Raw genomic sequence first — 11,845 nt, forward strand, 5'->3', positions numbered from 1 at the left:
ATTTAGTGCTTTATATTTTGTGCCACTAAAATACCTCATAAAATATTAACCTGGTTCTCCCGGCAAAACAGATAAAAACAAGGACATTTATGCAGAAACACCGAAAAAGGCCATACTTACAAATGGACACAGCCAGGTCAGAAACGCTGATGAAGGCGAGTGAGCAGGTGCTTTAAATAATAATAGCCACTCCCACTAGTCTTGAGGGGAGTGGTATGTGGTGCATGGGATGTGTAGTAAGAAATAATAAATGAATACTGTATGTGCAAGTGTAATAATGTAAGTGAAATATAGGGGGCAGTAATGAGTAAAGTGCCTAAAAAATAAATGAATAATGGGATGCAAGTGTGTGAAACATGGAGGGATAGTGTGTAAGTCATGAGGCGCAACGTGTCTAGCCAGGTAGAAGCCTATTTGTGACGCCTTGATAATTCATAGAGCGGGCTACCCTGCTTGCTAGGCCAAACAACAACACACCATGCTCTCCCAGCATCAAAGACCTGGCTGTGTCCAAAAGAAGCGAATATAAGTAATAATGAAAAATACATGGGGTATTAGTGATCATTTTGGCCAAAAGGACGCAAGCTCGCAATCCACGACAAGGATCCCCAGACTTGCGAGTCCCTAACTGGAGCAAAAAGCTCCTGATGTACAGACAAAACAGATAAAAACAAGGACATTTATGCAGAAACACCGAAAAAGGCCATACTTACAAATGGACACAGCCAGGTCAGAAACGCTGATGAAGGCGAGTGAGCAGGTGCTTTAAATAATAATAGCCACTCCCACTAGTCTTGAGGGGAGTGGTATGTGGTGCATGGGATGTGTAGTAAGAAATAATAAATGAATACTGTATGTGCAAGTGTAATAATGTAAGTGAAATATAGGGGGCAGTAATGAGTAAAGTGCCTAAAAAATAAAGGCCATATATGTGTACGTAAACTGCTGTTTGGGCACACTGTAGGGCTCAGAAGGGAGGGAGCGCCATTTGGCTTTTGGAGCGCAGATTTAGCTTTGTAGTTGTTCTGTTTGGGTTATTGCTGGTATTTCAGTTTATAATGTGGGGATATATGTAATCTGTGAGGAGAACATCAGGGTATAATAAAAGGGTATGTGTTCTGTCATTGTGACGGGACAGTCAGTCACGGGCCATCTTGAAGATCCGGATCAGGTAAGGGGGGGGGGGCGGACAGGGGGGGGTTGATCGGGGGTGTAAGAGGGGGGTGCTGGCCCTTATTTAGACCACTTCTCTCTTCTCTCACAGAATATATTCTGTGAGAGAAGAGAGAGAACGAACCGCCGCTGTTTTTACAGCGATCGCCGTTATTAGTTGAATAACGGCGATCACGTGACTGGGGATGGGACAAAACAGTCCTCGGTCTGTGCTCCGAGGCCTCAGCTACCTCCGTAGCTAAGTCCATGAAGTTTAAGCACCTTATGGGGGAGTTATCTTATGCCAAAGCGTGGCCGTGAAAAGGCGGCGCTCTGGCATAAGTACCCTTAATGGCTGCCGTGAAAACACGTATAGGCGGTCATTAAGGGGTTAAATGAGACAAGTTCCTCCTAGATCCTCTCTGAGGCTTGAATCACACATGCAGCTTTTTTTTAGCCAATGCCAAGAGTGTATTAAAAAGAAATGGGAAACATAAATGAAGGCCTTATACTTCTCTTTCCGGCTAGATCTTTTTCTGGCTTTGAGGTGCAGTTTTTCATGTTTTTTTTTTCAAACTTCAGTCCACAAAAGCAGTTTTGTTTGAGAAACGTCTGCAGCTGTCCGATTTATTTTGATGGGGCTTTCAGAATCTATGTGCGTGCTGTAGAAACAACCCCACTCAGATGTATAAAATGATTTTCAGTTTCCGAAATTTCTGCTACAAATCTGCAGGAACTGAATCTACCCTGAGGGTAAGAACACACAAAGCGGCAGCCGCAACCACCCACATAGGTGACAAACGGAAACTCGATTTAGCAGGTACATACTGTGACAGTACCACAGGATACATGTCAGTTTATTGCTGGCATTACATAGAGGATATCCTGGTGGTTTGGAAGTGGTACTGTCTCCAACTTACATGATTTCATCCGCTTGCTTAGTAATAATGTTCTTAATCTTAAACTGACATTGAACTTTGAACTCAATACCTTTTTTGGACATTAGAATATACCAGGATACAAAAGGAGAGAGTTAAATTCCAACCTCTATAGAAAAGAGACTTCAACCAATAGCTTGTTAGATGCGGAGAATGCACATTCTTCCAACACAATAAAGGGGATTCCCAAAGGGTAATTCCTACGTCTAAGACAAAATTGCTAGACTTTCTCCGTTTTTAAACAGAGAGCTGCAAAACTTAAATCTAGACTGCAGATAAGAAACTACTCGAACAGGAGTATTAAAGAGGCATATAACATAGCCATAAGTAGAGATGAGCGAACCGGGACAACCGAACCCGGTTTCGGTCCGAACTTCTGGAAAAGTTCGGTTCGCAGCGAATCCGAACTTCACCGGGTTCGGCAGAACCCGTTTTGACCGAACCCGGTCAAAAATATTATACAAATCGGCAGCCACTTGTCTCTATCAATCACTGATAGAGAAAAGAGGCTGCTGATTAAAAATAAAATAAAAAGCATTTCATACGTACCTGGTCGTTGTCTTGCGGACGAGTCCCTCTTCTTCCTCCAGTCCGACCTTCTTTTCTGACGCGGCAGCCTGTGATTGGCTGCAGAGGCCTCTGCAGCCTGTGATTGGCTGCAGAGGCCTCTGCAGCCCGTGATTGGCTGCAGAGGCCTCTGCAGCCCGTGATTGGCTGCAGCGCTCACATGGGCTGCATCGTCATCAAGGAATGTCGGGCCGGATGTCGCGAGGGACGCGTCACCAAGGCAACGGCCAGGAGACCGGACTGGAGGAAGCAGGGAGTTCCCGGTAAGTATGAACGTCTTTTTTTTTTTACAGGTACTCTATATTGTGATCGGTAGTCACTGTCCAGGGTGCTGAAACAGTTACTGCCGATCAGTTAACTCTTTCAGCACCCTGAAGAGTGACTATTTACTGACGTCGCCTAGCAACGCTGCCGTAATGACGGGTGCACACATGCAGCCACCCGTCATTACGGGGCCTCATGCACACGACCGTAAAAACACCCGTTATTAAGGGTCGTAATTACGACCCGAAATAGCGGGCCCGTAGACTTCTGTTAGCCACGGGTACCTTCCCGTTTTCTCACGGGAAGGTGCCCGTGCCGTTAAAAAGATAGATCATGCTTTTACGAGCCGTGCTGTCATTATAAGGGTATGTTCACACGACAGCGTCCGTTACGGCTGAAATTACGGTGATGTTTCCGCCTGAAAACATCCCCGTAATTTCAGCCGTTACGGCATATGCAGGCGCTTGAACGCCGCGTCCATTACGGACGTAATTGGCGCTGCTATTCATTGGAGTCAATGAATAATTCGGGAATTTTTGCCCCGAATTACGCCCGAAAATAGCGCCTCGATAGCGCTGACAAACATCTGCCCATTGAAAGCAATGGGCAGACGTTTGTCTGTTCACACGAGGCGTATATTTACGCGCCGCTGTCAAATGACGGCGCGTAAATAGACGCCCGCGTCAAAGAAGTGACCTGTCACTTCTTTGGCCGTAATTGGAGCCGTTATTCATTGACTCCAATGAATAGCAGCGCCAATTACGTCCGTAATGGACACGGCGTTCAAGCGCCTGCACATGCCGTTACGGCTAAAATTACGGGGATGTTTTCAGGCGGAAACATCCCCGTAATTTCAGCCGTTACGGACGCTGTCGTGTGAACATACCCTAAATTTTATAGCAGCACGGCCCGTAAAATAGAAAAATAGAACATGTTCTATTTTTTTAACGGCACGGGCACCTTCCCGTGAGAAAACGGGAAGGTACCCGTGGGTAACAGAAGTCTATGAGCCCGTTATTGCGGGTCGTAATTACGACCCGCAATAACGGGTGTTTTTACGGTCGTGTGCATAATGGGAGCACGGCTTGGAAAAACGACCGGCTGCCTGTGGCCGGCCGTGCTCCTCTCCTGAAATACTCTGTGCTGCCTTAAACTCTGTGGACAGGTCAGGATCCTGTTTCTTTTAAATGCTGCTAGGGAACCCGCTCGATCCACTATATAAGGCTGCGCTACAGTGCAGCATTTAAAAGAAACAGGATCCTGACCTGTCCACTTACCATTACGTAGCTCTCAGTCTGTTACCTCTCCTCCACTCCTGTCCTCAATAACACCTTCACATGATTGGCAAGTCACCACCCCGCACAAGATCCGCACGCTCATCTCCTGAAATACTCTGTGCTGCTGTGAACTCTGCTCTTACCATTACGTGGTGACTTGCCAATCATGTGAAGGTGTTCTTGAGGACAGGAGTGGAGGAGAGGTAACAGACTGAGAGCTACGTAATGGTAAGAGCAGAGTTCACAGCAGCACTGAATCTGCACGCTCATCTCCTGAAATACTCTGTGCTGCCTTAAACTCTATGGACAGGTCAGGATCCTGTTTCTTATAAATGCTGCACTATAGCGCAGCCTTATATAGTGGATCGAGCGGGTTCCCCAGCAGCATTTAAAAGAAACAGTGTGTGTGTTTGGGTATGTGTCTTTGTCTGTTTTTGTTTTTATATGTGTGTTTGTGTTTATGTGTGTTTGTGTATATATGGGTGTTTGTGTATATGTGTTTGTGTATATATATGTGTGTGTATATATGGGTGTATGTGTATATGTTTGTGTGTAGATGTTTGTGTGTGTGTGTGTGTGTTTTTGTATATGTGTGTGTTTGTGTATATGTGTGTATATGGGTGTGTTTATGTGTGTGTTTGTGTATATATGGGTGTGTTTGTGTATATATATGGGTGTATTTGTATATATGTTTGTGTGTAGATGTTGTGTGTGTGTGTGTTTGTATATGTGTGTGTTTGTGTATATGGGTGTGTGTTTATGTGTGTGTGTTTGTGTATATATGGGTGTGTTTGTTTATATGTGTGTATATGTGTGTTTGTGTATATGTGTGTGTTTGTGTATGGTTGTTTGTGTGTGTCTGTGCGTGTATATATGTGTGTAGGTGAGTAGAAGTATTGTTATTGTTCACATTGATAACTGTTTTTTTATGTTGTTGCAGATTTTGATGTACCGATTGGACTACATCTTCGATTCGTTGGACTACTGCGTAGATCTACGTTTTTTTCAAATTTTAATAAAATGGTTAACGAGGGTTTTGTTGGGGATTTCTTATTTCAATAAAAAAGAATGGTCTTTGTGGTTTTTTTTAAACTTTATTAGTGCCTAGATAATGGCAGTTGGCTGATTGACAGCGTCCATTATTAAGGCGGTACTTAGTGTTAGCCGGTGCAGAGGCTAGCACTAACCACCCATTATTACCCCGGTACCCACCACCACCAAGGGTGCCGGGAAGAGCTTGGTACGATCCAGTACCCGACCATCTGTTGTGATGGTCGGGTACTGGGGCGGCCGTAGGCTGGTATTATGAGGCTGGGAAGGGCCAAAAACAGTGGACCTTCCCACCCTTGTAATGCTAGGCTGCTGCTGCTGTGTTGTATCGGGCTGGTTATAAAAATGGGGGGGACCCCACGTCGATTTTTTTTTTCGAATTTAACAAATTTAACAATAGACGTTGGGTCCCCCACATTTTTAATAACCAGCCATATACAAGGCCGCAGCAGTCTGGCATTACATGGGTGGGAAGGGCCACTGGTTTTGTCCATTCCCAGGCTAATAACACTGTGTTGTATGTGGCTGGTTATGATAAATTGGGTGGAACCCCATGTCTTTTTTTAAAAAATAAATAAATAAATAAATAACCAGCCAGCTACAACACAGCAGCAGCAGCCTAGCATTACAAGGGTGGGAAGGTCCACTGTTTTTGGCCCTTCCCAGCCTCATAATACCAGCCTGCGGCCGCCCCAGAGCCCGACCATCACAACAGATGGTCGGGTACTGGATCGTACCTGGCTCTTCCCGGCACCCCTGGTGGTGGTGGGTACCGGGGTAATAATGGTGGTTAGTGTTAGCCTCTGCACCGGCTAACACTAAGCCTCGCCTTAGTAATGGATGTTGTCACTCAGACAGCGGCCATTACTAAAGTGGTAGTAATAAAATTTGAAAAGAAAAAGACAAAGATATAGATAAAATATTTTATTTAAATAAAGCACCCCCAACACAACCCTCATTAACCATTTTATTGTAGAAAAAAAAACCGTCATCGAAGTAGTCTTCGAAACCGACGTAGTCCAAACACCAAATCTGTAAAAAAAAAAAAAAAATGAAATAAAACATATAGTAGGCTTAGATTCAGTTTAATGTGTGATACTGACTGTTATACCATGTATAGAAGCCTGCCACGAAGTTGACTTAGATACAGGGCGCCAGCAGACAGTATCATACATGGCCATATAGACATATATACAAACAAACATACATACATACATATATACAAACATACACACATACATACATGCATACACACACACACACATGAAACCATACATACAAACATGCAAAGATACATACATACATATATACAAGCATGCACAAATATACATGCAAACATAAATACATGCAAACATAATTACATACATGCACATATATATAAACATACATGCAAACATACATGCAAAAATAAAAACATGCAAACATACATGACAACATACATACATACATACATGCAAACATACATACATACATACAAACATGTATACATACATGCCAACATACATGACAACATACATACATACATGCAAATATACATTCATGCAAACATACATAAATGCAAACATACATACATGCAAATATATCCATGCAAATATACATACAAACATGCACATATATACATACATGACAACATACATACATGACGACATACATACATACATGCAAACATACATACATACATACATACATGCAAACATACATACATACATACATGCAAATATATACATGCAAATATACATGCACATATATACATACATGCCAACATACATACATACATGCAAACATACACACATGCAAACATACATACATGCAAATATACATACAAACATACATGCACATATATACATACATACATACATGACAACATACATGCATACATACATGACAACATACATACATGACAACATACATTCATGCAAACATACATTCATGCAAACATACATACATACATACATACAAACATACATTCATGCAAACATACATACATGCAAACATACATGCAAATATATACATGCAAATATACATACACACATGCACATATATACATACATGCCAACATACATGCAAACATACATGCACATATATACATACATACATGACAACATACTTACATACATACATGCCAAAAAAAATAAATAATACGTTCATACTTACTTTCCTCCTGTCCGGCCTCCAGCGATGACGTTTCATCCATGTCGCCACTGCAGCCTGTGATTGGCTGCAGAGGCGGTCACGTGGGATGAAGCGTCATCCTGACGTGCGTGACCGCCACTACAGCCTGTGATTGGCTGCAGCGGCGAAAGGGATGAAACGTCATCGCTGGAGGCCGGACAGGAGGAAAGTAAGTACGAACGTATAATTTTTATTTTTTTATTACATTTAAATTGTATTTTCCGCGCGCCGAGCATGTACTGTCAATTCTCTTTGGCATTACACATTCTTGTACTTAGGGCTTGAATAGCCCCTGTGAATTAGTATAGGCCAAGGGATACACCTTCACCTGTTCTTCTCACACTATGCGTGTGTTGTAAGCATTTTTCCCAGGGCTTGTCATTTATATGCGTTTCTTTATTGATTACAATCCATGAATTTAGACAGAGAGATCGTAATTGAATCTTGCACAGTATTAATATTAACTATTCTATTTAATAGTCCTCATAGATCTTTCTTATCTATATAAGTTCTGCAACTTCTTGAATGCAAATATAATTTATGGTTATAACTTGGAAATTCAGTCATATTCAACTTTTTTATCTGATCAGTGTTTCTAATATTGAGCCTCTTACAAGGCAATGTAGTAAACTGGCTTTATTTTCACACTGAGACATTGTATTCATTCAGTAACAATTTTATTGGCCATTGAGGCTGTCAATCAAATATTGACCTATTTAAGGGATGTCAAATTGATGGTTGCCACCCCTAGAAGATACCGGAAATGCCGGCGAAACGCGCGTCTTGTGTTTAGTTTTGCCGTTTCCAATGTTAGGTTCTTTTAACTATCCAACAACAGAAACCAAATAGTGTTCACCAACGGCACAAATTGTTGTGTACTCTTACTGCTTCCGCTCGTGCCGCTAGCGGTGTGATCGACAGACAGTACAGCAGTGCTCACTTGTCATGTGTTACAACACCACTTACTTTCACACGCCGGGAGCGGCTCACAGATCTAGAGCGGCTCAGCCGCTCTCTTTTCCTCCACTTCCTCTGCTTTTATATCTAGTGGTGGAGGCAATAGGTAGCAATACAGTACTCACTTCCTGGTGGTATTACAGCTATGCAACTTATTTTGGCATGAGTGGCTGACAGTGGTGAGAGCAGCCTTGGAGCTTAACTGTCTCTTTGCCAGTTGCTTCCTCCACTATGCCAAGCGGTGCAGGCGATAGGCAGTAACACAGCGTTCACCACCTGGTATTCAGTCCAGAGCGAATTAGAGAGGGTGCAATCACCTTGCTTATTTCTGCACACAGAAATTAGCTGGTCTCAATGCTGGAACAGTCCTCTTGATTCAGGAGAATCAACAGTCATCATCCATGCCTCATGAATCTATGACATGGACTAGAAACTTTTACAACATTCTGGAATAATTTTTATTTCAGGGCATTGAAACCATGGTGATCTGCTTCCTGGCAATTTCATTTGCCGTTTCCTTGCACTATTGATGCCAAAAGAGACATTGAATCCGATACAATTTGCAACAATAGTGACAGCATTTCTTAGTACTAGCAACCAGTTTGTAAGGACCGTTGGATAGTAACCATTTACCAAGGCTAATTTTGGCCCTTACCAGTGTAGTTTTATGGGGACTCTGCACTTAGATTAATGTAGACCTACATTGAAAATTTTTATATAAAATAAAATTTCTTGTATGTCAATTTAATAAAGTTTATTATTTTACTTTTAAGTTCATAGAACCACACACTATTTCCCTCTTCCCTTCCCTTTAATTACCCCATTCTTAACATGAATATGGCTTCTCCTGTGTGACTTCTCTCATGCTTAGCAAGATGTGATTTATCTGTAAAACATTTCCCACATTCTGAACATGAATATGGCTTCTCCCCTGTGTGACATCTCTCATGTTTAACAAGATATGATTTTTGTGCAAAACATTTCCCACATTCTGAACTTATATATGACTTCTCCCCTGTGTGTCTTCTTGCATGCATAACAAGATTTGATTTATCTGTAAAACATTTCCCACATTCTCAACATGAATACGGCTTCTCTCCTGTGTGAATTCTCTCATGTTTAACAAGATTTGATATATCTCTAAAACATTTCCCACATTCTGGACATGAATACGGCTTCTCCCCTGTGTGAATTCTCTCATGTGTAACAAGATGTGATTTATCTGTAAAACATTTCCCACATTCTGAACATGAATATGGCTTCTCTCCTGTGTGAATTCTCTTATGTACAACAAGGCTTGATTTATGTGAAAAACATTTCCCACATTCTGAACATGAATACGGCTTCTCTCCTGTGTGAATTCTTTTATGTGCAACAAGATTTGACTTTTCTGTAAAACATTTCCCACATTCTGAACAAGAATACAGCTTCTCTCCTGCGTGACTTCTCTCATGTTTAGCAAGAGTTGATTTTTGTGTAAAACGTTTCCCACATTCTGAACATGAATATGGCTTCTCTCCTGCGTGACTTCTCTCATGTTTAGCAAGAGTTGATTTTTGTGTAAAACGTTTCCCACATTCTGAACATGAATATGGCTTCTCGCCTGTGTGAATTCTCTCATGTGTAACAAAATTTGATTTACATGTAAAACATTTTCCACATTCTGAACATGAATAAGGCTTCACTCCTGTGTGACTTCTCTTGTGTCTAACAAGATTTAATTTAAATGTAAAACATTTCCCACATTCTGCACATGAATACGGATTCTCTCCTGTGTGAATTCTTCTGTTTGTTAAAAGACCTGAGATTTTTGTGAACTGTTTACCACATTGAAATTTTTTACCCCCTTTCTGAGCTGTACTTGTGGTAACTATCTGTGATTGGTCAGGAGAACATTCCTCATGATTAGTGGAATTATATGATAGATCTGTACTGTGAAGTCCTGGATGTACATTAAGGGTAATGAGGTTTTCTCCTGAAGACTGCTGCATAATATTTTCATCTTCTACATTATAATTGATCGATAATGTGAAGTTTCCCTCAGATTCCGTACTGGGATTTTCTGTTAGGATTAAAAATTTATTGTGTGAATTTGTTACAAAACACAAAAGTTTACACATTTATAACATCAAATTAGGCTGGAAACACACATGCAGTGTTTTGAGCCAAAGCCAGAGGTGGATAAAGCAGCGCCAAATGATTTAATTTAAGCTCCATTCTCTCAGCTACCGGAGGTAGCTGAACGGTCGGAGCAAAGACCAGAGGCCATAACGAGTGATTGCTGTGATTCGTTAAATCACGGCAGTCACTGCAGCTTGCCGATTCCTCAGCATTTAGGGCTGTAATAGCAGTAAGGCTAGATTAGAGCTTAATTAGGGTTAGGGCTTTATTTTATTTCATTTTTACTTTTGTTATAAAAAAACATACTAAAAAACCACAAAACGTCTTAGTGTTATTCTTAGGTTCTATCAGGACGTATTGTATAGGGTGCATGCGTGTATGAATATATATATATATATATATGTCTCAGAGAATGTACAGTGCAGAGCAAGCCTACACCTTGCTATGCTCCGGCAGTTCTGAATCGTCACGATTTCAATTCTACCACTGGATTCCATAGCCCTGTGGTGGTAGATATAGCAGACGCTGTCGAGGTGTCAAGTGCAGGGCTGAGTGTTGCAGTCTCTCCTACAGCGTGGGATCCCGCACTATAATCCCACCCCCAAGTAACCCAATTGAAAGCGACTCCAGGAATTAATGTCAATGTCACACATTTTACCCGTGATGTTTTTTCATTTATTCGTATGTGATGCACTTCTATAATTAATTGTCCAGAAGACTAATCTTTATGATAGACAATTTGTTCTGCAAAAGCCTGCATCTATTTATTTAAGAATGTAGAACTTCACAAATGTCCCAGAAATGAAAACATTTCTATGCATTACTCTCAATATGGGCTTTCTTAAAAGAAAACATCTGGCCGGTCCTACTGGACCTCTAGTGCTGTCCACGTTATCCCTGTATTTGTAGCAGTGTTGTCCAGAAATCGCTATGAAACCCTAATGTGGTTTATGCATTTTACCAAGAATTCTGAAGTCCCCCCAAGATATGACCCAGGCTATGATTAGCTTAATAAATTAAGGCCATTTATCGATCTTCTAAGGGATTTTTTTCCAAATTTGTATACCCCTGAGCAAAATGTATCTGTAGATCAATCACTTATGAGCTTTAAAGGCCGTCTTTCTTTTTGTCAGTTCACCCCCTCCAAACGAGCCAGATATGGGGTAAAATTAAACAGTGTGCGAGAGCACAACAGATAAACCTGAAGGGTTTAAAATATATAAAAGGCAGGGACCGCCAAATTCATCCCCCAGGCTGCCCAGAAACTATTAGCATCTCTGGCAAAATAGTGTGGTACCTAATGGAGCCATTTCTGCACAAAGGATACCACGTCTATATAGACAACTT

General features: G+C 41.4%; 1 pseudogene; it reads right to left on the reverse strand.

Moving 5' to 3' along the window:
• Positions 1 to 9,203: 9,203 nt before the first annotated feature.
• On the reverse strand, positions 9,204 to 10,497 carry LOC142702273 (uncharacterized; annotated as a pseudogene).
• Positions 10,498 to 11,845: the final 1,348 nt, after the last annotated feature.

The sequence above is a fragment of the Rhinoderma darwinii genome, chromosome 1, assembly GCF_050947455.1.
Source record: "Rhinoderma darwinii isolate aRhiDar2 chromosome 1, aRhiDar2.hap1, whole genome shotgun sequence".
In the NCBI taxonomy this organism is placed as follows: domain Eukaryota; kingdom Metazoa; phylum Chordata; class Amphibia; order Anura; family Rhinodermatidae; genus Rhinoderma; species Rhinoderma darwinii.